Genomic DNA, 26,868 nt, shown 5'->3' on the forward strand with positions numbered 1-26,868 from the left:
CAAAAAGTTAGGTGGAATGTCTCCCTTAGAGATGTATGGAAAAACAAATTCCCTCGAGTCCATGAGGATCAATTAAAAGTGAAGAAAAATTGGTGTGTTTATTTTTCATTAGAACAAAAAATCAGAAGGAAAAGTAGAAGCCCAATTTTGCAACAATGCTCTTTCCTTTTTATAAAAATTAATATTTATTCAAGAAGATTTTTCAGGATCGATTCAGTCATAAATGTCAGTATCATACATGTTAAGCACAGCCCATAAAAGCTTGGCAAATGTTTAGGTTCTGTGTGTTATATTTAGTGAGGAGAGCAATTAAAACAGGAAGTAAATAAACTGTGTATACATATCCTTCTATGCATACATACAAATGGAATTATTCCCCATTCTAGAGAAGAGGTTTAAAGGAGACATTCATATAAAGAAAATTAGAAAAGCATTGAAGATTATTTCAAAGAACATCTATGTTTCCTTGAAATGATTTCTTAATGGGATTTTCAGAACTCTGTGATGCTGAAGATGATCTAAGGCCTGAGATAGTAATATAATCACAGTGCTACACGCACAGGCCTTTGGTTACAAAGCGGAAAGCAGGATGTCTGTTCAGCACTATCCCTAGTAGGAGGATAATAAGATTTCTGTGAAAGGCCCATTCAAATTACAGCCTCTGTGTGCGGTTTCCTTTCATCACTTATTGATTGGTGTTGTAAGACCCTCATTTCTTTATGATATGTAAAGGACTACTTGAGAGCAAGAATTGCAGTTCGTATTGTTTCCACTTACACTTACCAAGTGGATTTAATGGACATGAAAGATTGAACACACTATAATAACATATTTCCTCATTGTTTAATCATTAATAATACTTGACAGAACTTCATACATGTTTTAATGTCCCACTTAAATTTTTAATGATTTGAACATTCTATAAAGATTCAATAGCATCTTAAATAATACTTAACTAAGCATGGGAGAACAGTGTTTACAAAAGGAAATACTAAAGGCTATGTTATGCTGGCTTCATACCACATTTTTAATCTTCTTGATCTTTGTTAACTACACAATTCTAATTTAGAATAAATGAGTAGATAGTTCATTTTGGCAAGAATGCAATAGCAGGAGCTGTAAAAGGCTTCTGAAATTCCCAGGGAATAATTATTTTACTATGCTTTCATCTGTAGAAGAGATTTATACTAAGTTCTAATTGGAACTTGAACCTAAAACCATCTCAGCTTTGAGGGACACAGCAGAGTTATCCTGAGGAAATTGCATAATCAGTAATTTCATATCAGTGAACATCTCTAAATATTCAGTATTGTAAGAGCATAGCAGAGGTGGAAGAAAAACAAGACAGCTTGCAGTAATGAGTGAAAGGGCATGCCTTTGTAAAGACATTGAAGACCTCATATACATGTGGACAGTTAGCTGAAAAGTCCCAGTGATGATACTTGTTTTGTGAAATAAGCAATTTCAACATGCCCCTGAAGATCAAGGTTAGGCCACACCATCGAATCATTTGGGTATTTTCCTGGTAAGCTTCAAAACAACACGCTTCTACATTCACATTATGTCATCTCACGGTTTAGCATTTCCTGAACTAAGGAGAGACCCATTTTTAAATTAAAATGCAAATATGCTTAATAGACACAATAGGATTAAATATTTAAAATATATTTTCATTTTTGTCAACATACTTATGGAAGTACACAGTGAATGTTCTTATGGGAATGCTAGCAACCTCAAAAAATTGGTGTTTCTTCCTAATGGCCAGGTACCATGAAATCTGAACACAGTGCTGATTCGGGTTTAGTCCACTTAGGATTCTGCAAGGGTACTTAACCTGGAGTCCCTGAAATCACAAGAATTCTTTTGAGAAAGAATTAAAGAGTTCCTGAACTTGAAAAGGAAAATGCTTACATCATTGTTTTCTGTATATTGCTCATTTCCTAGGTAAATGCTATGTTCTAAGTCTGTAGCATAGAATAAAGCCATGATCATGATGGGGTTTACCTCATAGGGTGTGGGGATACCTATAAAAGTATTTTAAAGGCTTGTGACAATGCTTGTTACCATAATGAGAACTCTACAAATGGAACTTATGTTTAATATTACGTTTAATATTTATTATAATGGTAGACCTATCTGATAACTATTTTGCAAATGCCACATCCAAAATATTCAGGTTATCTTCATTAGGCACCACAGCTACCCAACATGGATTAAGGGATGAAAATACCAGTCAGTGCATTAGTAAGGGAAACTATCATTGTTAACAGTTTACCTCATAACTCAGAGGAGTAGGCCACTATCTACTTGGAAATAATTACTATCACCACAGAGATAATTCATCTGCACTTATTTCATGCCTTATTCTGCTTGCTGAGGCAGTCACATGAAAGGGTATAAAACCATTCCCAGACTAAATAAAGGTTAAATTTGTGTCAGTATTAGTCTGTGGTGGTATGTACACATAGATTAAAAATTTAGCTGTGACCATAGTTACAGGAAATTCCATAGGCCACTTCTTATCATTTTATCAGAACAGGTGGTTATTGTCACCAGATCAACTGGCTTAGTTTGAAAGTAGCTCTTAACTAGGGGCACCTGGGTGGCTCAGTGGGTTAAGCCTCTGCCTTCGGCTCGGGTCATGATCTCAGGGTCCTGGGATCGAGCCCCATATGGGGCTCTCTGCTTGGCAGGGAGCCTGCTTCCTCCCCTCTCTGGCTGCTGCTCTGCCTACTTGTGATCTCTCTCTCTCTCTCTAAAAATAAATAAAAATAAAAAAAAATAAAAAGAAAGTAGCTCTTAACTAAAATGTCATAAGAGACCTTTTCCACATAAACTTAAAAAAATACTAAATAGAATATCCTCTCTTAATTAGTCCTTGTCTTTCTTATCTACACCTACCCCTCCACAACACCAAGAAAAAAAAGGGTCAGAAGTTTTTGTCTCTTTGGGCACTTGCAAAAAAGCTAAGTCTACAATTTTTAAGTAACTGTGCCTTTTATTTTTGATGTTTAATAAATGAAAATTAGAGTTTAAAAGTATTCCCTTTATCAATTATCATATGGATCTTACTTGTGGAACATAAGGAATAACATGGAGAGCATTAGGAGAAGGAAAAGAAAAGTGAAGGAGGAGAAATCAGAGAGGGAGACGAACATGAGGGACTGTGGACCCAGAAATAAACTGAGGATTTTAGAGGGGAAAGGGTGGGGTGATGGGTGAGCCTGGTGGTGGGTATGAAGGAGGGCAGATATTGTATGGAGCACTGGGTGTTATATGTAAACAGTGAATCTTGGAATACTACATCAAAAACTAATGATGTATTATATGGTGACTAACATAACACAGTTAAAAAAAAGTATTCCCTTTATTTAGCAGCAGATGCAATCTATATACCTACCTTTGTGTCATCTATCTCAAAAACTATCCATTTGAGTCTTCATACGTTTAAAAGTCATCTGGGGTGCCTGGGTGGCTCATTCAGTTAAAGCATCTACCTTTGGCTCAGGTCATAATCCAGGGGAGTCTCCTTCTCCCTCTGCCCCTCCCCCTGCTCATGAGCTTGCTCCCTCTCTCTCCCTCAAATAAATAAAATCTTTTTTAAAAAAATTTTCTGGTATTGAATACCACTGGAGGCCTTTCATGCAAAAAAAGTGCATCTGTAACATATTTTATTAGACATGGTGAAAATCCTCCAGGGCATTATTTTATATACATATCAACAATTTGAGAGAATATGAATGAAGACACAATTTTCTGGGAACATGTGTCAATATGATAGTCTCTGTGTCCTTTCTTCAGTTTTTTTGATTTGCTCTGGTTTTCCTTTTTTTTTTTTTGAAAGAATTTTATTTATTTATTTGACAGAGATCACAAGTAGGCAGAGAGGCAGGCAGAGAGAGAGGAAGAAGCAGGCTCTCCGCAGAGCAGAGAGCCCAATGTGGGGCTCCATTCCAGGACCCCGGGACCATGACCAGAGCCGAAGGCGTAGGCGTTAACCACTGGGCCACCCAGGTGCCCCTGCTCTGGTTTTTCAATGTACTTCTTGTGTCTGCATGAGAAACGCCATGATCACAATTGTTCATAAATCATACATATAAGGCAGCCGTCCTTAGATAACCTCAATATCAATTTATTTTTAAAAATTTACATACAAATTGTTCCACGAATATGGCTGCTGCCAGATAAGTCATGGATGGAATGTTAATGCTACTTTAGGTTTCGTAATAAAGTGATTTATATCCTGGAGTTCTTTAGTGAAACTTACATGTTCACATGATTACCTTAACATTCCTTCTTTGAAAGGCAAGCATGCATTAAACAATTAATTTCCACTCTTACCACTCAAAATCCATTTGGAAAAGGAGACAGTCAATGAATTTAAAGGTGCCAGTGAATAATTAAATTTTAGCTTGATATTCTATTATAACATTTCTGTTTTCCTTTTTACATTCATATACAACTTTTATAATAGATGACATATTCTGGGCCAATGAAATTGCTGCATATTATTATGTAAAATGAATTCGTTCCAAATTTAACATATAAATAACATTTTCAGTATCCTCTAATGTAAAATACATACTTGCTAAGGAACTTTATCGTAGTTGTGATTTATTTTAGGTTGAACAATGTAATGTTTAAGTCCAAAGATCAAGCCCCTGACTTCCTGCATTTGAATTTATTTGCTGTCACTATCATCTCTATAACCTCAAGGGTGTTGCTTAACTTCTCTGTGCCTCAGTTTTCTATATCTTTAAATTGAGAAAGGAATTGCTACCTACTTCATTTGGGTTTTTGAAAATTAAGTGAGTTAATACTTAGGAAGCACACAAATATGTCCTGTTCACCATAAGTACTATGTAGTTATTTGTTAAGTAAATAAATACGCTAAGCCTCAAATCAAAGTACCACATTTTATATACAAAAGCTGATTCTAAGAGGAGGTAATTCTGTTATTACATAAGAAACTAGCTGAAATAAATAGCAGATTGCTTTAATTGACAAAATGCCCAAGATCTTATCCATTTTCTTAGGAATGGATGGAGGCTTCAAGCTTATAGCAACTTTATTGTAAAAGGTAATCTCGGAATTTTCTGTTCCTCTTTCCACTAGAGTCACCATCTCATTCACTGTCTCACTGCAACTCATCTACTCTGTGCACTTACACATACCATATTTGAATCCGCTCTATAAGCTACTGAAGGGCCACCCAGTCTATGAATAAAAACTTCAGGGTTTGGAGGGTCACTGTATCTCCAGGCTGTTATTCCACCTTTGCACAGTTCAAGGTTTCTCCCTATTTAGACAAAATGACTTTCTTCACTTCAACAAATACATTTGACATCCTTTCAAATATATGAAAGCTGTTATTCAGCACCTTTCATTCCAAGCCTATTGTTTTCTTGACTAAACACACTCAGTGTTTTCAGTTGTTTTCAGATAGCATGTTGTTCATATTCAGTCTATTTTAGTACTAGACAGATCATGGAGGTGGAATATGAATGTCAAAAAATAGGAGAATTATGTAGAATTAATGAGCACTGAAAAGCAAGCAATAGAGGATTTCTGGTTAAGATGATACAGTGAATTTCCATTTAGGTATTTTCCTACCCTATTGCCTACTCCAAATGTACACTAATGACAAATAATACATGGAAAGAGATTTTTTAAGAATGAGCTCAAAGGGATACCTGGGTGGCTCAGTCATTAAGCGTCTGCCTTCAGCTCAGGTCATCCTAAAGTCCTGGAATCGAGCCCCACAACAGGCTCCCTGCTCCGTGGGGATCCTGCTTCTCCCTCTCCCAGTCCCTTTGCTCTGTTCCCTCTCTCGCTGTGTCTCTCTCTGTCAAATGAATAAATGCAGTCTTTAAAAAAAAAAGAATGAGCTCAAAAATTAGATAAATATGTGTTGGGCCAAATATATACAAAATAGATATTAGTTATGATGCTGTAGGCATAGTAGATTCATGTCTGGAATCAGTGTTGACCAGGAGGTAGGTAGGTTCCCATGGGATAATATCTATTTCTAGTCAGAGAACCAAAAGGAAACTCACCTCTTGAAGCAGTGAGGTAGAATAGAGATTCTAGGCCAAAAAAACCAAAAACAAAAACAAAAACATTTTTTTCTCTAAATCAAAATATTCAACCAAAAAATCTGTTGGCTAACCTGTTTTGTTATATCATATATCTTAGTCCAAGAAAGAAATAAAAATATACATAAGATTTTAAATAGAATCTAAGGTAAGATTCTAAATAGAAAAAAATACTAATGTTGAATAAATAAAATATTAATATTTGTAAAAAATATAAATAACAAATTCATTTATTAAATGACAGATTCAGAATATATTTTAGAAAAAGAAAAAATTTAGTTCTATGCTATTTTCAAATAATACCATACAGAAAAGGATGAAATTAATGATGGAACATATCTTGTCTAGGCCATGCTACCTAAAAGAAAACTGGAACATCAAAATTAGTACTGGAGGAATTGAATTTGAGGCAAAAATATTAGTAGGAGAAATCTATAGCATGTATAAATTTGTATGCAGTCCACAAATTAGCCATATAATATTAAAGTAAAATTGATTATATTAAGCACTCTTTTAGGGTACTTTATTAACCAGTAACATACCCACTCACTTGCTATTAATCAAATTTATATTTCTTAAACAAAATATATAAGACACTGTTGGAAATCTTGCTATCCATATACCAATCCATATAAACCTCATTTCTCTGATCCAATAATCACACCAAGCTGGATTAAAACTTATAGGAATTTAGCCTATACTGACTCTCAGAAATCCTCCTCTAGTGTTTGCAATATATTCTTTTAAATAATCTTTTTAAATTTATTTTTATTTTTTATTAACATATAATGTGTTATTTGGCCCAGGGGTACAGGTCTTTGAATCATCAGGCTTACACACTTCACAGCACTCACCATAGCATATACCCTCCCCAATGTCCATCATCCAGCCACCCTCTCCCTATCACCCCCATCCCCAGTAACCCTGTTTGTTTCCTGATATTAAGGGTCTCATGGTTTGTCTCCCTCCCAATCCCATCTTGTTTCATTTTTTCCTTCCCTACCCCCTACAACTCCCCACCCTGCCTCTCAGATTCCTCATATCAGAGAGATCATATGATAATTTAGGGGCACCTGGGTATCTCAGTTGGTTGGGCATCTGCCTTCAGCTCAGGTCATGATCTCAGGGTCCTGGGATCAAGCCCCACATTAGGCTCCCTGCTCATCAGGGAGCTTTCTTATCCCTCTCCTTCTGCCTGCTACTCTCCCTGCTTGTACTCTTTCTCTCTGTCAAATAAATAAAATCATTTTTAAAAATCTTTTATTGGATTTTGTCTGGGATCTATATTAACCTCAGTCATTTAAAATGTTCAGAGACCCCTTCTTCATCTTTATGAAAGTCAAAACTGCCCCTTTGTTTTCAGCTGTTCATCCATCTCTCCCAATCTCTAAGATCCTTTAGTAAACAGAAACAGGGGTTAGTAATTGCATTTCTAAGTACATATATGAGATTAATTTTTCTGGACCAAGAAAAAATTTTTGAGCATTGTATTTTTATTACAAACAATAGAGGAGAGGATAAAGCATATTCTTTTTTATTATAATAAATTTAGAATTTAATGAGGTAAAAACAAAACTTTTCATCACTAATGATGTATTCTTTTTAACATCTCCTTAATATTTACCCATTAATAATATTCAATGTGAGAGCCTACAGGTAAACATTTTTGATACTATCTTTCTCTCTCCATATGGAGCTTATTTATTTATTTGTTCTAACCAATATTGTTTGACATTTTTCCTCAGACAGCTATATGTTTACTTTTAGGCACACTATGTATAATAAGTAAGAATAAGAATATAGACTCTGGGGGCACGTGGGTGGCTCAGTGGGATAAAGCCTCTGCCTTCAGCTCGGGTCATGGTCCCCGGGTTCTGGGATCGAGCCCCGCATCGGACTCTCTACTCAGCTGGGAGCCTGATTCCCACCCCCTCTGCCAGCCTCTCTGTCTACTTGTGATCTCTGTCTGTCAAATAAATAAATAGAATCTTTAAAGAAAAAAAAAAGAATACAGGCTCTGAATTTAGAAAGAATATGTGCAGAATGCTAGCTCTACCTAATTATCTTCATCTCAGCTAATTTTTTCAGTATATGAGGATTAGGTTAAGCCATATATTTATTACACATTAAATTTGTTAACATCTATATGCCTCACTTTATGTATATGCAAAATAAGGATAACCTTCGGGGCACCTGTTTGGCTCAGTGGATTAAGCATCTGACTCTTGATTTCAGCTCAGGTCATGATGTCAGGGTCATGGGATCAAGCACCATGTCTTGCTCCACATGGAGTGTGGAACATACTTGAGATTCTGCCTCTCCTTTTCTCTCTGCCTCCCCCTTTCTTTCTCTCTCAAGAATTTAATGAATTTGTTTATTAATTGTAACTTTCTATGGAGGTAATAAGGGAACATTAAAAAAAAATCAGAGTGTCTGGATCATAGGAAAATACTTATTACAGTGTAGTTACTTTCATTCTTTCTTTCACAAAATAACCACCAGAAGATAAGTATTTGAGAATTTCTTCTTTCTCTGACCATCCCACAAGTATATTCCAGAGAGGCAATTAGTGGATCTGTCCCTAGCTCTGTTATTAAAGATCTCATTGCTCCAAAAATAAACAAAATATGTCATTCCTTTTTACTGAGTTTTTTTTTTTAGTATGGATTTATTGCAAAATCATTTCTTTAAATCAAGGGTTATGCATGCAAATGCTTTAGAGCCCAGGCAGGTCTAAAGTGGACTTAGTGGCCCACTAGATGGAATATTCCTACTGAGAAGAAGAGGTCCAGCCAATGTAGCTCTGTGAAAATAGGTGACCATATTCTCTAGTTTTCTGTTATATTTAGAAATGATTGACCCAAAGAAAGTACCCAGTAAATATTTGTAGATTAGGAGCACCTGGGTGCTCAGTTATGTGCCCAACTCTAGATTTCAGCTCAGGCTGTGATCTTAGGGTCATGAGACTGAGCCCCACACCAAGCTCCATGCTGGGTGTGAAGCCTGCTTAAGATTCTCTCTCCCTCTGCCCTTCACCTCCACTTTATTCACGTGCATGCAGGTACTCTCTCTTTCTCTCTAAAATAAAACATATATATATGTATATACATTTGTAGACTGAATGGACAGATGATATATGAATAAATAGAAAAATGATGGAATATTTATATATTTTAAGTGTGTTTTAGTTTATATTTTAACTATAAATATGAAAAATAAATATGCAGTTCAAAAGTCAGATTATATTAAAACATATGCTACATTTTGCTTTCATTCTTATTCTACGGTGATCCCTGTCCTCAATGAAGACTGTTTACTTAAATTTCCAATTTATCTTTCTGGTGTATTTTCTTTTTTTTTTTTTTTTTTAAAGATTTTATTTATGTATTTGACAGAGAGAGATCACAAGTAGGCAGAGAGGCAGGCAGAGAGAGAGTGAGAGGGAAGCAGGCTCCCTGCGGAGCAGAGAGCCCGATGCGGGACTCGATCCCAGGCCCCTGAGATCATGACCTGAGCCGAAGGCAGTGGCTTAAACCACTGAGCCACCCAGGCGCCCCTCTGGTGTATTTTCTTTGCTAAGAAACATGTAAGTGTGCATGTGTGTGCATGTGTGTTTTACTGTCTTTCACACACAAAACATGAACATACTATATGTTGTGCTTTGAAACTTGTTTTCTTCACTTAAAACTCATCCCTGGAAATCATATTTCTAGACTTTGTCACTATATTTTAAGGTTGCATAATTGAATATGCCATAATTTATAAAATGTGTTGCTTATTAATGTACATATTTGGACTTACTACAAATGTTTTACAAATACTGCTGTTACATTTACAAATGCTATTACAAATGATAGCATTGTGTATATGTTGTTTCATATTTGTAGAAATGTAACTTCTGGATAGATCACTAGAAGCGGACCTGCTATGTAAGAGTAAATTCATGTACAGTTTTTATAGATACTGGTAAAGTACTGACGTTGGGTTTTACTATTTTGTATTTTCAGCAACAATATATGAGTCTGTTTTTTAACAGCTACACCAATGGAGAGTGTGCACACCTTTGTATTTTGTATTTTTCTTATTTCAATCTGTATTATCTTTTGTATGTTTAAAGAGAATTTCATCTTTGAATGCCCATTTATATCTTTTCCCATGTTTTACTAGGTTTTTATTATTCTCAATCTTAAGAGCTCTTTATATATTTATGAGATTAATTTCTTGTCAGTGATACCAGTTGCAAATATTTTCTTTAGTGTTTTCATTTTGCTTTAAATTTGGTTCATGTATTTATTTGTCTGTTTATATTAATGTACTTGAATTCATCATTCCTTTCTGAATTTGGGTTAAAGAGTTTTCCATATCTCAGGTTACAAAGGAATTTATCCCTGTATTCTGTTAAATATATTTTTAAAATATAATTATATCTGTGAGCCATTTATTTGTTTCATGGTACAAGAGATATAAATGTCATTTAATACTTTTTATGGATGAGTACCTTATTGTCATAATGCCATATATTTTGAATATCTATATTTTCTCTAACAATTGAGATACTACATTTAACATACACATATAGATTTCCATTTGCTATTAAGGATGATTCTAGACTTTCTATTATGTTCTATATTTTTATACTAGTATCACAGTGTTTAATTAGGCTTCATGGTATGTACTAATAATATCTTGTATTACCTACCTGATTGCCATATTTTTCAAGTCTTCCCATATATTTCACAGCTGATTGTATTATATCTTAATTCCAACATAATAACACTGTATATACATAAAGCATTTTGTCTTCCTCAGATTTCACTACTTCCTCTCTTCCTCTGTTTCTCATTAAATAAAATGCTGTATTTTGACCAAGGTATAAAAATATCTTACCTGTTAAGGAAGAATACATTGATTTCAGCTCCTTTGGGTAAATACCAAGGAATGCAATTGCTGAATTGTATGGTACATTTATATTTTGTTTTGTAAGAAAGTGCCAAACTGTCTTCCAAAGTAACTTTGCCATTTTGCATTCCTACCAGCAATGAATGAGTGTTCCTTTTGCTCCATTAGCTATTATTTTTGACTTGTTGCTCTCTTCATTTCTGTCAATTTTTTGCGTCATGAATTTTGTCTCTTGTTAGGTGCATATATTTTTATATTTATTATATCTCTCTTATGGATTGACCCTTTTATTATTACATAATGTCCCTCTTTTTTTCTATTGTTATTTTGTTGTTGTTTAAAGTCATCCCAAGCCTCTCATGTTGCCTATTGCCTGGAGTTTTTTGTTTGTTTGTTTGTTTGAGTTTTTTTTTTTTTTTTCCATTCTTTTACTTTCTGGTGTTACTTGCCTTCAGGCTGAAGAATTTACTTTAGTATACTTTTTGTAAGGAAGGTCTGTTAAGTGACAAATTCTCTCCACTGTTAGTCCCCACTAATTGCTAGCCGATTGTTCTATTGCTTTTGACAATAATTTATCCCTGAGGAATAAATTACTCCATAGTCTGATGAAATTAAATTTGAGCTCTTTGAGGGAGTAGACTTTGAGGCCAGGTTTTGATGCTGTTCTGAGCCCCAAAAGGCTCATTTTATCTGTCTCTTTTTCTGGTTCTCTCCATTAAACTTCTGGCTGCCCTGTGGTTTCACTTGTTGCTGTCACGGAACTGACAATCCTTTCTTAATTGCTTACCATCAATGCCCCCATTGTTTTTGACACTGCCCTTGGTCTTGAACTTCCACATTTCGCTGATAATAAAGTCAGTCTCCTTCAAGAGAGCTGTGAACTATGAAGCACTCTGTTATTATTTTCCACTGCCCTGGGAAGAATCTTTGTGTCCCTGCTTCTGAGCAGGGCATGAAGATACAGTGACAACTCTGAGCTATAAGTGGGTCACTGAGTGGCGGTAGTATCCCCTGTTCTGAACTCACCTTCCATTATGAAATTTCTCTCCTATGACTAAGGTGAGGATGGATAATTGGGGCCCAATATTATCTGCCTCTACTCCATGGAGTAGAACTTCTCAGCTATGATTGGTAGATGAGTGAAAGAAGTAATAGACCCTAGACCTGTCAGCTGATTTTTCCTAGAACAGATCTTCCACAACCAATTACTGACAATATGTAGATGAGAAATGCTGGTAGTCTGCTATTCTCGGAGAGAAACTATAGTTCTGTGCTAGGAAATGGGAGAAGAGGGAAGCCTAATTTCTTGGCTACATTCACCCAGAGTGGCACTTCTGTTTCTATGGTTATTTTTCCTTTGTCATGTTCTCTTATATTTATGGTTTTATCCATTTTTCATTAATTGGGTTGAATAAGGATTTGCTTATTTTAATGATTTTTAAATAAAGCACTGACTTGCATTTTCTTATTATTCCTAAGACTTTTTGTTTTTACTCATTACTTTCTGCCTTTTTTCTCTTATAACATTTTTTCCATTTTCCTTCAGCGTAGTTTTTTAATATTTTTACTTGAATATTTAATAGATTTTTTTTTCATTCATGTATTTTTATTGACTTAAGTAATAATGCTGTGAGTTTTCCTATAATGTCTTTTAAATATTATTTTATAAATTCTAGGATATACTGATTTATATTATTATTGTTTTTTAAATTATTCTTAAAACTGTAATGTGTTTTTCTGCTTTGGCCAAGAATTTATTTGTTTCAGTGTAGAAAAGACTTTCTGATATTTTACCTTTTTATTAAGGTCTAGTTTTCTTGCAGTGATGAGAAATTGTTGTTAGTATTAATCTTGATTTATGAAGCTTATTAAGTTTACCTTTGTAAGCTAATATATGGTCAGTTTTCACAAATGTCCTATGTATATTTTTGAAAACATGTATTCATTATTCTCTAGTGCCAATTGCAATATATTACGATATATACACTGCTAGTTATGTTACATATTCTATATCCTCATTTATTTTTGTCTACTTCTCTTTATTGGATTGAGAATAGTGTGTGAAAGACTACTAATACTATATATTGCCATTTACTTATCCTTGCATCTCCTGTGGTTTCTACTTTTGGAATGAAGTTGCTATGGGATTTTCTGCATAGATGCCTCATTTGATGAATTAGACAGATAGTGCATTTTATATTCTTGCTTATATAGTTAGCTGTTTTACTCCTTTTTTAAAAAATCCATTTTCAGTGTTTTTCTCTTATTCCCTCAAGTAGGGACCAAAGAATGACACTTCATTTTTGTATTCTTCATAGAATCTGTTTTAGGGTTTCCCTAATTAAGGACTAAAATAAATATACACCTATTATTCAATTTGTGGTTTGATCATACTAAAATAATTTCTACAGAAGAGTATGTGATATCTGTCTAGTAATGTCTACACCTAAAATAAGCTCCAAATATTATAGTATTAGTTGTTACATGTTTAAACGACTGAACTATTTGCTAATATAGCCAATTTGAACAACTGTCCAGATAAACCCAAACAATGAGTTTATTACATCAAAATGCATTGCAAATATGTTTGCTCAGGACTCAAAAGGCACTGAAACACTGCCAAATTCATTCAGTGCAGAGATTAAAATGAACTTCTGATCTTACTCTTTGAAATATGGGCATTCCACTATAATTACCATCAAAATCATGGCAATAGTTAGATTGACACTTCAAAAGCAATACTTCTAGTTTCTAAAACACTATGCAACAAGCACTTTAAACAGAAATCTTGATAGAAAGATTCTCTTCCTCTTGTATTTTAAAGTTAGTTTTTAAAAATTGACTTTTTGTAAGAAACTGAGGTGTCTGACTTTTTAAGCAAAAGATGCAGAGGCAAAAAAAAGAGACCACTTTACTTTTATAGATTAAAAAAATTAAACAGTATAAACAACTGCAACAGATGTTCTATTGAACATAGTATCAAGGAAAATAACAGGATATTGTAAGCAGGAAAGACTATATATTGGATTAGTGTGTTTGTTTTTATAAAACTACATTATTTATGTTCAAGTGTCAACACGTACATAGCATGGTTACTAGAGTCACAATATGTTTACTAAATGCCACTGGTGATTTTATGAGTACCTTTCTTAATTATTTGGGTTCATTCATACAGGTCATTCATATTAGCAGTCAGAATGTCAGAGTGAACTCATTAAATCTACCACTTATGTAATGACTTGCATTTCTCTGAGTGCCTGTGATAGAGTACTGTCAAGTGTTTTTCAAGATCCCACTTCTAACATTTACTTGTAAATAATCATATTTTTCCTCACAAAATATCTATGTCAAGAATGAATTTTCCTTTCTTATATATGATTTTTATTAATATTCTGTTAAATTACTTTTCACTTTTTGATTTACTACCATTTTTTCTTTTTTTAAAAAAATATATTATTTACTTATTGGAAAGAGAGAATATGAGCAGGAGAAGGGGCAAAGGAAGAGGGAGAAGCAGACTTTCCACTGAGCAGGGAGACCAATATGGGGCTGAAACCCAGGACCCGGAGATCATGACCTGAGCCAAATGCAGATGCTTAACCAGCGGAGCCACCTCGGAACCCCTCCCACCATTTTTTCAATCCAACATCTTCTGAACAGGATTAAGTTCAACACCAATGAATTTTTCCTAAATTGTGAGAATGTAGTGCCCATACTTAATGCGATAAAGGCTGATGGTTCATCAGGTTATGGTTATAACAACAGCATTTTAAGTAATTTGTTATGTAGATAGATAATCATAATAGATCAAGTAGAGAATTATAAGGGACAAGTAAGAGGTAGAAAATAATACTGAGTTGAAGAATATTGAAAAAATAAAGATCCTAGTAAAGGTGAAAACATTTCAGCATAAATGAGGAAATGGGATACATGAAATCTTCAATTAAATCCAAAACCATCAAATGAACCCATAGTATATTCTACGTACTTTACAGTAGAGGGATACAGATCTCTCCATGTTTTCATTTAGCATGTTACTATCATTGTTATTTTTAAGAAAATGCTATATACTTAGAACCATGCTGGACATAGGCACTGATGAGGCAATGAGGAGCCTGGCATAACTCATGCATTTGCAGAGCTTACAGCCTGGTTGAGAAGACAAACATTAAATAAAACAGTCACACAAATAGATGTAAAAAAATGACAACAGTGTTAAGAGAAAAAGTGTGTAATGTAATAAAAAATAATAAATAAAAAGTATGTAATGCCCAGCATGCATACAACAGGAGGGTCTGGATTAGTTTGAGTGCAGTAGGACTTAAGGAGAAGATTTCCCTAAGAAAATTTCAACAGAGCAGAGATCTTAATTTTGGCAAGGTTGAAGTAGAGTGTTCTACGTGGTAAGAATAGCATATACAAAGTTCCTCTGGCTAAAGCAAGGAGAATGTTGACTACATGTAAGTGGCTAAATACAGGCTCAAAGTGGTTAGCTGACAGTCTAAGTTAACATGGTCAAAGGGGCAGGTGAAGCAAGAACTTAAAGTCCAGGTTAAGTAATTTACCTCTGTCTTGACTCTGTGTGGGAGTCAGCTTACACTGACTCTCCATGGTGGATTGTTTAGATCTTTTGCCAACTCTTTACTCAGCAATGCTGAGTGAAATTGGCCACTATAGGAGTAACCTATGGGAATTTGGAACTCTACAAATTAGGGGTTTTTATCCTCCCCAAATCTTCCCTGCCAACTGATTGCCAAACACTTAACAGCATAACACTACCTCCATCTTTCTAATAATAATGAGAGGAAAAAAAAACTTGCAATCTTTTGAAATGCTGGCAGAGCCAAGGATGTGGGACAGGATCAAATTCATGTTTTGAAAAAGAAAAAGTACTCTGGATGCAGGTTGGAGAATGGATTGAAATGGAGACATAGGTTCAGAGAAAACCAGTATAAAACTATTAGCAGTCTAGCACAAAGTTGATGGTGGTAACAGGGTTAGAATTAGAAGAGATTTTGAACATTGTCTTATTTTCTGATTAAATCTAGAAAGCTCCAAATGACAATGGGCACAAGGGTGATGATTTTATGGTTTGAAAAGGTGAATTAGAGTAATTTGAAGTGAGTAGGTGAAATATGTACACAATGTTGGGTGAGTTTTCAATACAAGAGCTCATGTTAAGCACCAAACTGTCAGATGCTTGGATGGAAATGAAGTAGGTTAAATAGACTCTGAAATTTCCCATAAAAATACAATTCTGAAGGATGATATCAGTAGGATAGAGAGTCGGACAAGTAAATATCATGGACTTCAAAACTGAAGTAGTGGTTAAATTATGCTAAAGATGTGGAAGCAGGAAACAAAGAGAATGCTGCTTTTCTCTTAATCTATGGAAGTTTTAGAGCAGTTGGGAAAGAAGAGGTGCCATTAAGAAGAAAATGAAAGGGGGGAAATGCTCAGTTCAGACAAAATGTGCATTGGAAGAAAAATATTGTGGGTATCTCCATGGCAGCTGAGTGCCAGCCAGATTCTCCATTTTACTTTGAAGCAAAGCCTTTCAGAATCTGTCCAGTGCTTGGCACATTGAAGCCTGGGAAAAGGGACAGCCATTATTGAAAATTGGCTGAAAGGATATGCAGGTGGAGGGAAGAGAGACAAATGAGCAGCTGGAAAACACTAATGAAATGTTTGTAATGAGGTGGTAGCTAAGACTCAAGAAATACTGTCTTACATTTCCCCAGATAGTAACTCCAAGAATAAAAAGTGATTACTTTTACTTCTTTTACCATTCCAAGCATTTCTTGCTAGAAGTCCTTCTATAAACATATCTAACTTGCAGTACTCAGTAGGAATTTTGGTAGAAACTTACCTTAGTATTTGCCTTGCCATCAGTTAGCAGAGCATGCAGTGTCCTTGGAGTTGGAGATGATATTTGCCCAGTTAACAGAGTATGTGATTCTTACTCTGTTAGAAACACATTTGGGGGCATTTTCCTCAAACTCAGCACATACATCTCTGATTCTGATAAATGAGGATGTTTCTTCAATCATCTTGTTGGGTATTAATTTTTAGTCCAGAAATGTTTCAGACATTTTAAGATCAAATCACAGAACATAATTGATGTGAATTAAAAAATTGTATTTTTTTTAAGTATGGCTACCCAAAGGCACAAACTATTTAGTTACTATATTTTATAATGTTATAGTTGACTCACAAGGTTAGCCAGAAATGCAATTTACCGTGCATAGACTATAATCATTCTTCCTTTTTAAATATCATGTGTATATGTATATGTATACATATATGTTTATATATAGACTACAGAAATTTGTGTGTATGTTTGACTGTATGTGTATATATATATAAATATATATAAAGATATATATTTGTGTGTGTGTGTGTATTTATGTGGAAATGTATATGGAGAGAGAGAGGATGAGACTTTGACTCTTTTACATTAGACTCTTCTATGGTTAACTTAACAAAAGAGAAAACAACTATAATAGACATTTTAAGTATGAGCTATTTCAAAACATCAAGGAAGGTTTACTGCCATAAGTCTTCTAGAAGAATCTTCCTCAATATATTGCAATACTGTGAAAATTTGAGGATCTTGCCGAAGAATATTTTTGTTTTTTGATTTTTTATTCTTTTTTTCTCTAATAACTATATCGCTTAGTTACTAAAGGGACATAATTAAAGTTTGCTAATCTTGATTAATCTAAATTATTTCTACCTTCCAGGGGTGAATATGAACAAGCCTTTATCTCCCTTGAGATGCCTGGCAAATACAAACACAAAATGTGCAATCATGACATAAAAATTTCTAAGACTTTTATTTTTTATGAACAAGATTTTTAAATTTGGACAAGTGACAGTTGATTTAGAAGAGGGAAACCTCTTGAACATCGATATATTGTGTTTAATAATATTGAATACCAGTTTTGTTTTGTTTTGTTTTACTGAATACTGTTTTTACTAGATTTCTCTATACATTTTTTTTCTACTGACATAGATTTTATCCATGCATGATGGAGACTTTTCAAGAACATGTCCCTGAAGTGTTAAGATGTTATTATAGTGTAAAATTACTAGAGTGATTCTTTTTGACAAGATGGTTATATGGGTAATTATTTTTAGCCTTTTCGTTTGACAGTTTTTTCTATAATAAACACTTCTTACTTATTGAATAAACTTTATTAAGTAATAGAATAATTTGACAAATCCATTAAAATGCCAACTAAAGTTCTTCATGCTGTAGAACCACACTTAATAAGTCTACAACTTGTTTCCCATAGTCTTAATTTAAATAAAGTCAGCAGTTATGTAGCTCTTATGTTTTAGTCTTAGTTCCGGCTCAAATATCCATAAACCTTTTAATCCTAGCATGTGCAAGTGTTTATCAGCCATTCTTAATCATAATATCACCCTGGGGATGTATTAAAATTTAAATTCTTGAGCCATACCATACATTAAGAAATATTATGTCCAAGAGAAGACTTCATTTTCAATAATCTTTATAATTAAACTAATTTTAAAATACAAACTTTCAGGATGACCCAGACCACAAACCAGTATCTTCCTTACCTATTACTGCCTGTAGTCTATTCTTGTAGCATCTCAGGCCAATTTGTTCTATTTCTTGGCTTCTTGGGAGTGCAGAAACTCAATGCTAGTAATCATCATCAGGGAGTTGTGGGAGAAAAGGCAAGTATCATTAAGTTAGCTGGTGTCCTCACTCCACCAAAAAAAGTGAGCTGGTGTCCTAATCCTGTAGTAGTAGTCAGGGTTGTAGGGCCACGGAAAGGGAAAGATACTCTCACCAAGCTTCTAACATTGTGATAATTTAGGTTACCTTTTCTATTGGTCTTTCTGTTTTTTTTCCCCCCTCCAGACCATGGTCTGATTTATGAACCTTCCTTCTAATCTCTGCTCTGTTTGACCTCTGACTTTTGATATGACTATGATATTCTGCTTTCTGATATCTTTATTTTCTTGATCACTTGGGTTTGGGACACTAGACCCTCAAAATCTCTTTTAAAATGAACACTTAAGAGTGTTTCTGCCAAAAGATTTAAGTTATTTATTCTGGAGAGAGCAGTAATAATAGTGAATTGAGTCAGCCAAGGAAATACACTAATTGATCTAGATGTCTTTTTTTACTGTATCTATTGAATTCTGGCATAGATACACTGCATCAGGCTATAATAGAAAATATTTAAATTAATTTGACACAAATAAGGCAGATATAGCTTAATTTTAATTGTTAATTTACGGAAACTGAGACAGAATAGTTTCTGTTAATGGAATACCTGAACTACACACCCTAATTCCCATTAGTAGCTGGATGTCATAGCACTAAAAAATAAATTCTTCTTTACCAGTGTGTGTTTCAGGAGTAACCCAGTCGCACATTTATGGTATGGAAACAATAACTGTTCCCTACACACAATTCTAGCTTGAAAAAGTACACATTTCTCCCAAAAAAACACAAATAAAAATTGTTTTGCTTATGATGTATTTAGTTTACCATATGACAGAGAGAAATAGACCTATATGCGAATTTGGAATGATGAGATAATAAATATGGTTATTATAAAGGAACATGTCATATTCATTTATAGTATTTAGAGATCAATATTTTAAGCTTTCTAGATATACAGTGAGTATAATAGGTTTTAGAATCAAATAGTCCCTTATTCAGAAACTGGCTTTGCTATTTGTCCTTAGAAAAAATAGCAGCCTTTCCAAGCCTGTGGATTAAATAGGATTCTATATAGGAGGAATTTTTAAGTACTATAATGAAAACTATTTCCAGTATGGTTATAATTTCCTTTCTGTGTCTTATTATATGTATGCTATTACTTAAATTTAAATATTGAAATATAATATTAAAAGCATATAATTCAGTGCTTTGTAAGAGGGGTAATAATGAAGGTAATAATTAAGGAAGACTGGAATTCAAAATTTACGCTTCTTTATTTCACTTTAGTCATACCAAACAGCCCATTGCTTACTTTGTTTAGTTAATTTTATTTAAAAAGGAATAAAAATTTAATGCTTATGTTTAAGATAACCTAAGCCAACTCTCCTGTCCTGCTTTAGGCTCCTTTTAGTGCTTCTGCTGCTGCTGCTGCTGCTGCTGCTTCTTTTTGTTGAAATATAGTTGATGCACAATGTTACATTAGTGCAGGTGAACAACATAGTGATTCATCTTCTTTATATGGTGTGCTAATGTTTCTGTGTAATGTCACTTAGAAGATGTTTTTCTGAGGTTTGAAATCATACTTTGGAATTAATAGCAGAACCCAGCAAACTCTGATGAGGCATGTTCAACCCGAACAATAATTTTAAGAATGTTAGTGTGGAGAATTATCTGCCACCATGGTTTATAATCCTTGGGTGTTTATTTTTCTAGAAACTGGGACTAACCTTATAACTCTTATGTTCTGAACCATTTTTTTCCCTCAAAATTATCAAAGTTTAAGAAATCCAAGGCATGGAGCTTCAGATCTGAGTATCAGTATAGGCTTGGTGTTGGCCATATCTTACTTTTGCATGTGTCACAGTAAGACATCTCTGGCTAGTGACCAAATAAACGTTTGCATCTAAACATTACTACCCATTCCTTCTCATCCCCTTTTGTGCAAAAGAGCTCGCTTGAGTCTTTTGCATATTATCCCAGCCTTTCTAGTCTGAGATCTTCTATCTATCTCCTTAATTTAATTCATTTCCAGGAAATGGAGTGTTTTGTCTGATACCTGGCACCTAGACTAGTTTTTCTTTTACCCTTATTACCTTCCTCAGTTGTCTTCTCTGTGAGGTTTGTAATCGCTGGGTCCAGCTTTCTCTTTATCTATTCTACTGCCTAGTCATAGGATAGGTATAGGATAGGATAGGATAGGTAACTCTTACCTACTGTATCTATTATTTTAAAAAAAGACAGCAAGCCACAACACTGTGCAACATGGATAAGAATTGTGTTTTCCTATTAATTTTATAGTCATTCATCTTTGGCCTAATATATTCCAAGTCATTCTGGGCAAGAGGACACAGAACTGAGTAATTTCAACAAAGTCTGTATTCTCATGGTGTTTACCAAGTTCTAATAATTTTGAAAAGCAATGAGATAGAGTCAGATGCACCTCAAATTGAGAGTTAGGATACCAGGGGCAAATGATAACTTTACCATTCTGTCTCTTAATCAATGTGGCAACATTTGATCACCAATATTCCTATATCCTAATATTCCTATATTCCTAACCCTATATATTCACATTCCTTTAGCCTATATAAGAATGCATTTTAAAATTATTTGAGTATTTTATTGCCTTCTTGCATTATTTTATAAAAATTAATATAAACCACAGACATAAAATTGCTGCTTCTATGATAAAATATTGGAGAGAAAGATGGAAATTGTTAAATAATTTTAAAGTCGCAAACTTTGTTATTTTAAAAATAAAAATATATCACAAACAAGTCTAACGGTTTTTAGCATAAGAAATATTGCAGAGATCTTTAAAGTTAAGAAATTAAACAGTTATTTAAAATGAAAAGTTTACAAGCCCATTAAGCATTGCATTTGGGAAAGAAGAAATTTATTTCTAACACCTTTATTAGTTGAGTAAAACTGGTGTTTAAATTTCTTTTACCTTCGGCACACTATTTATATGAAATATAAATTCAGCCTCATTGTCTCTTACTGATTATCTTCCTCATTGTATTGCAAAAGACTTCATCAGCCAGGTCTTCTGATTGTTGTATCAAATTAATTTCTTTCAAATAAGTGTCACTTCAGGCAAGCTGAGAAGTAGAAATTTCATTTTGTTGTTTATAATTCACTCCTATAATATGTTTGCAAAAATGATTTATATATTGTGTAATCTTGAGAAAACACATTTTACACTATCATTAAATATTTTATAGTTCTCTGGGAGAATTCCTGACCCCAACCCATAACTTACATCTCTCTCTTGCTTTTTTACATTTCCCTTTAGACATGTTTTCTTTATAGGCTGAAAATCCTGGCAGTATAAACAAGGCATGTTATAAAAAGTTTAAAGTGTTATACATATATTGGCTGTTATTAAGTAGCTTTTAAATTAAGAACAAACAAAAAGAAATATGACCTAATGCAGACCATTAAGATAATGTTCTGGACTTGTGTCCAATGTCAAACTGTTTATATCGGTATCTTGGGTAATTATCTGACAAAACACACTACTCTTGGGGAATATAAGCATTTCTTCTTGTTTAGTATTCCTGTAAATGTATTTTGTATAATTTTATGTATATAAAATCAGCCAAGCACAATGGAATACATTCCAGTGTAGCATGAACCTAAATGTTACCTCATTTTACACAGAAATAAATCCTTTCCCTTTTCCACCCCCTTAGAGAAATTGTCACATTGTGATGAAAAGATCTAAATGTTCCTTCCCTGCAGTTGAGATCAGGGAGAAGATGACTATTCTGATCACTGCTGGTTCCAGCCCACTTCCCTCACCACCACACATTCATACTCATAGGACTGAAGTGATGCTGGGAACTTCTGCCCACAGCCCACCTGCACCCTCCCTTCCTCACACATTAGCGTGTGTGGGCCCAAGCCATTTGAGTCATAAAAAAGGAGACAAATACATGGTCTGCAAGTCATTATTTGTCCTTGGGGATTGTCTGTCTTCTTGTGCAAAGGGAAAATCCTGTAGTGTCTGCAGTTACTTCCACCTTGCTCTGTCCTCCACCTCACTTCCTTAGGGCTATAGGGGATTATTTCAGTTTGGACCAGCATAGCTCTCACATCACAATGGCTCAGAAGGATGAGAAAAGGTCTCCATCCCCCTGCTTTGCCTGTTGGCTTGTGCCTCTGTTGACTTAATGCCTCATAAGGTTAAATGTGCAAGTTTACATTGCACATTTACACACAAGACCTCAGTTTTTCTGCTTTTCAACAATGTTTTCTTGAGTGGACCTAAGCCTAAGAAGATGTTTCTGTACTCATCATTTGGTATATCTCCAAATATAAATTGATGTATTATATATTGATATGCTGGGTCAAGTGAGTTCAGTGGTGAAAACTGAAAACCTGCATCCTCGTTGCTTCCTTATGGCAACTAAGGTCAGAGACCCTACATCAACACTTCTCTACTATTTGTTCTAGGAAATTTTTGCCCAAGAAGATAAGGCTGTAAGTCAGTAAATACTTTTGTTAGTCTTGGGAATTCCCCCAAATTCTATTAATTCGAACAGTAGATTGTTAAACCAGTTTACTTCTTAGGAGAGTAGCTTATAGGTCTGGGTAGAGCTCTTCTTGAAACAGCTCTACTGAGCTAATTTACTTGCTTATCAAACAGCTGTTTATTCATTGAAACTATGTCTTCACTGTGTCCATCAGTTGATAAAGTGTTATAATACAGTGTTTGGCCAATGCCAATGCTAATGCCAGTGAAATCTAACATGGAAAGACTCAGCTTAAACTATTACCACCCAAAACTCTAAATCCTATCATTACCCACCCTTAATCTCCCCTTCTGAACAAATACTAACACTCTGTCAAGGGGGTGGGGGGAGTGTTCCCTTACTGCAGAAATAAACTAGACTTTGCTTGATCAACAGGTTATTCTGATTGCTATTGGGGAGGAAATCAATACCTTAATTTTCTAGATAATGTGAATTTGGTAATATAAACAACTATCCTTAAGCTAGTCCTAAATAATAACAGTTAGCTGATTTTTGACATTCTAAAATTTAAATCTCAATTTTGAAGAATCTAGAAAAAAGATGAATGATAACCCTATACATACGACCCTACTCCAAGACAGATCTCTCAGGCTGGTTTATGTGGTCATAGATTTACCTTGTCTTTCTAGAGAGATAAGGGGAAGGAAATATATGTGTGTGTGTGTGTGTGTGTGTGTATTTATGCATAATATACACATACATATATGTATATGCATATACATATACATATATGTACATATATGTATATATACATACATATATATTTTTCCCATATTTTCCCATATATATATATATGAACTTAGATAAAATTTTGTAAAAGTGTTTTCTAAATGTTAGTGAAGCCTAACTGAAACAGAATAAGTATAGGCAATGTGTGAAAACAAAGCTTCTATTTTGCATTGAGTGAAATCTTGCCAATAGATGGAAAATGACTCCTGGACATCCTTTCTTTTTTTTTTTTTTTTTTTAAAGATTTTATTTATTTATTTGACAGAGAGAGATCACAAGTAGACAGAGAGGCAGGCAGAGAGAGAGAGAGGGAAGCAGGCTCGCTGCTGAGCAGAGAGCCCGATGCGGGACTTGATCCCAGGACCCTGAGATCATGACCCGAGCCGAAGGCAGCGGCTCAACCCACTGAGCCACCCAGGCGCCCCTTGGACATCCTTTCTTGACCTAGGATTTTTTTTTTTTTTCATGTACACCTAATGAACATGGGCCATTCATTGGATTAATTGAATTAGCAGCTCTAACTCATATTCTAAACTTTATCTCCAATGGATTTTGAAGATGGTTTGACAATTTGATAGTTTATTTCTATCAGCCTGAGGTTCTTTACATAGATTCTGATATTATAAAACAAATGCCACAGCAAAATCAATTTCTCCCTTAATATCTCAGTTCTTTGAGTATTCTATTTCTTGTATTGTCCTAGAGACTTCTTGTTTAGTGTTTCCCTGGGTAATAAAAATGCATTTTTACTGTGTGTGGGGGGAGGTGGTGGGGCATGCATGGACTCTCTAACAGGCTAGAATCCTGTACTTTCCAAATATAAAATATCTGTATTAGGGGTGCTCTTGTGAGTGATATAAGAAGCAGTTTATTTGTTTGTTTGTTTAATTTTGTTTTCAAATATTCCCTTATGTTAAGTAAGCTGTAGTCTCATGCTCTGTTTTATCTTTAAAAAAAAAAAGTTTTCCTTATGTCTTTTTTGAGTAATTTTCCTTGCCAAAAAAAGTAAATATTTTTATTTATTTTTTAATCTTCTCTGGAAAACTAAAATTATCAGAGTGTGGAGACTCAAACAAAATAATGATTAACTTTGTATCACCATTGATTTAATTCTCTAATAAATTACTAGAAATATTTGGACTTCTTAATGAGTTTTATATATCGATCAGTTTACATAAGTACTATGTTTTGTTGTTTTGCTAGAATAATATTGTGGTCTCAAAATCTGTTGCTAGGAATTCACAGTTTCTACCATCTGCTTCTGTCTTCTGCATATAAAAACAATCACGTCTGGTTGTGTGAGTATGTGTGAGCGTGTGTGTGCGTGCGTGTGTGTGCCTCTGTCTCTGTTTATGTGTGTCTGTCTGTGTTTAATTCTAGAGGATGGAGGGAATCTATTCCAAATCTTTATAAATCAATGCTTAACATTTGAAATGAAAAAAGTTCACAATAATTTTCACACATATGCACTACCATTTTATTAAACACACTCTGAAATGTTATTCAAAAGAATAGTAAGCATTGGGACTTCTTTTTCCACTTGTTAATTAAAATTTGGATCTTTAGTCCCTATATAAGATAGTATGTTTCTTCTAGGATTGCCCTTTAAAAAAACAAGTAAATAAACCCCAGTATTCCTAGGCATCCGTAAAGAGGCTTATTCTGTTCTCCCCACAGTTGTTGTCTTATGATTCTAGCTTTTTTCTTAGTTCAGTTTGAGATCATGTCCTGATATTTTGTCATTGCCGTTATCCTAATGTCATGATAGGTTATCTTTAAATACCTAAATTATTTCCCTCCTGTGATCTCCCTTATATCTCAGGAGCTAGAAGCCTGGTAAATCTGTATCTCAGGATCCCTGAAGGGAAGGTACTAGGTTCCATTTTACCAGTGAGAGACACTCAGGAGAATTCTAGCAAGTAGAGGGGAAGTAGAGGGAGTAACTGTGGCATGAAGCAGCAGCAGACATAAAGATTTACAGAACATAGACAAGAGATTTCCCCAGCACATTGATTTCCTGGATCAGTTTCTCTGGCCTTCACTTTGGCAGGCCTTCCTATTTCTTCACACTTAATGTTTTCCTCCAATTAGAACTCTGCATAGTTTTGTTTTTCTGAGGGACCCCAAATGCTACAAATGTTCCTGGAGAGGCAAATTTTGCCATCTACAGTGATTTCATTATCCAAACAATTGACAAACCCTGCCTTGATTTCTGCTGAATAATCAGAGGCAAGATCCAAGACTATATCAAACATTCTGCTGAATTAGGCAATTAAAAAAAATTTTTAATCCAATAGGCATCTAAGTAAAATTCTGCCATTTATTTTTTTCATGTAGAACTCTACATATACATTTAAGTATTGTTATGGAATATTAAACACTTTTTTGTTATAGAATATTAAAACAAAATTGAACAAAAATTTAAAAATTCAATATAGCTATCAGGAATATATCTTAGAGTTTAGTCCATAGGTAGATTCTGATTAATGAACAGTGAAAATCCTTCCCGTTTTTTTCCTTTTACACAATGATATTACTAGAGTAATTGCACCTGCAGTTTGCTTAATGTTCATATTAAGCATTATTTTGTTCAATTTTTTTTCAATTTGTAGGGAAGAAATTGAAAATAGAAGAACTAATTAACACTTACTATTGGGCACCTCCATTTGTCACAGGTCCTGTGTTTCACATATCTTAAATTGTTTAATCTAGATAAATGACTTACATAGACAGCTGCTATCATCTGATTTCACAAATACAGAAACAGATTAAAATAGATAACTGATGTTCTCCATGTCAAAAAGCTAATTGGAATTAGAACCAGTATTTGAGCCAAGTTCTGTCTACTCTTTAACATGCCTTCCTTCTACGGTGACAATATGCTCTCTCCTATGGTTTTATA

This window comes from Meles meles, chromosome 15 (assembly GCF_922984935.1).
Source record: "Meles meles chromosome 15, mMelMel3.1 paternal haplotype, whole genome shotgun sequence".
Taxonomy (NCBI): domain Eukaryota; kingdom Metazoa; phylum Chordata; class Mammalia; order Carnivora; family Mustelidae; genus Meles; species Meles meles.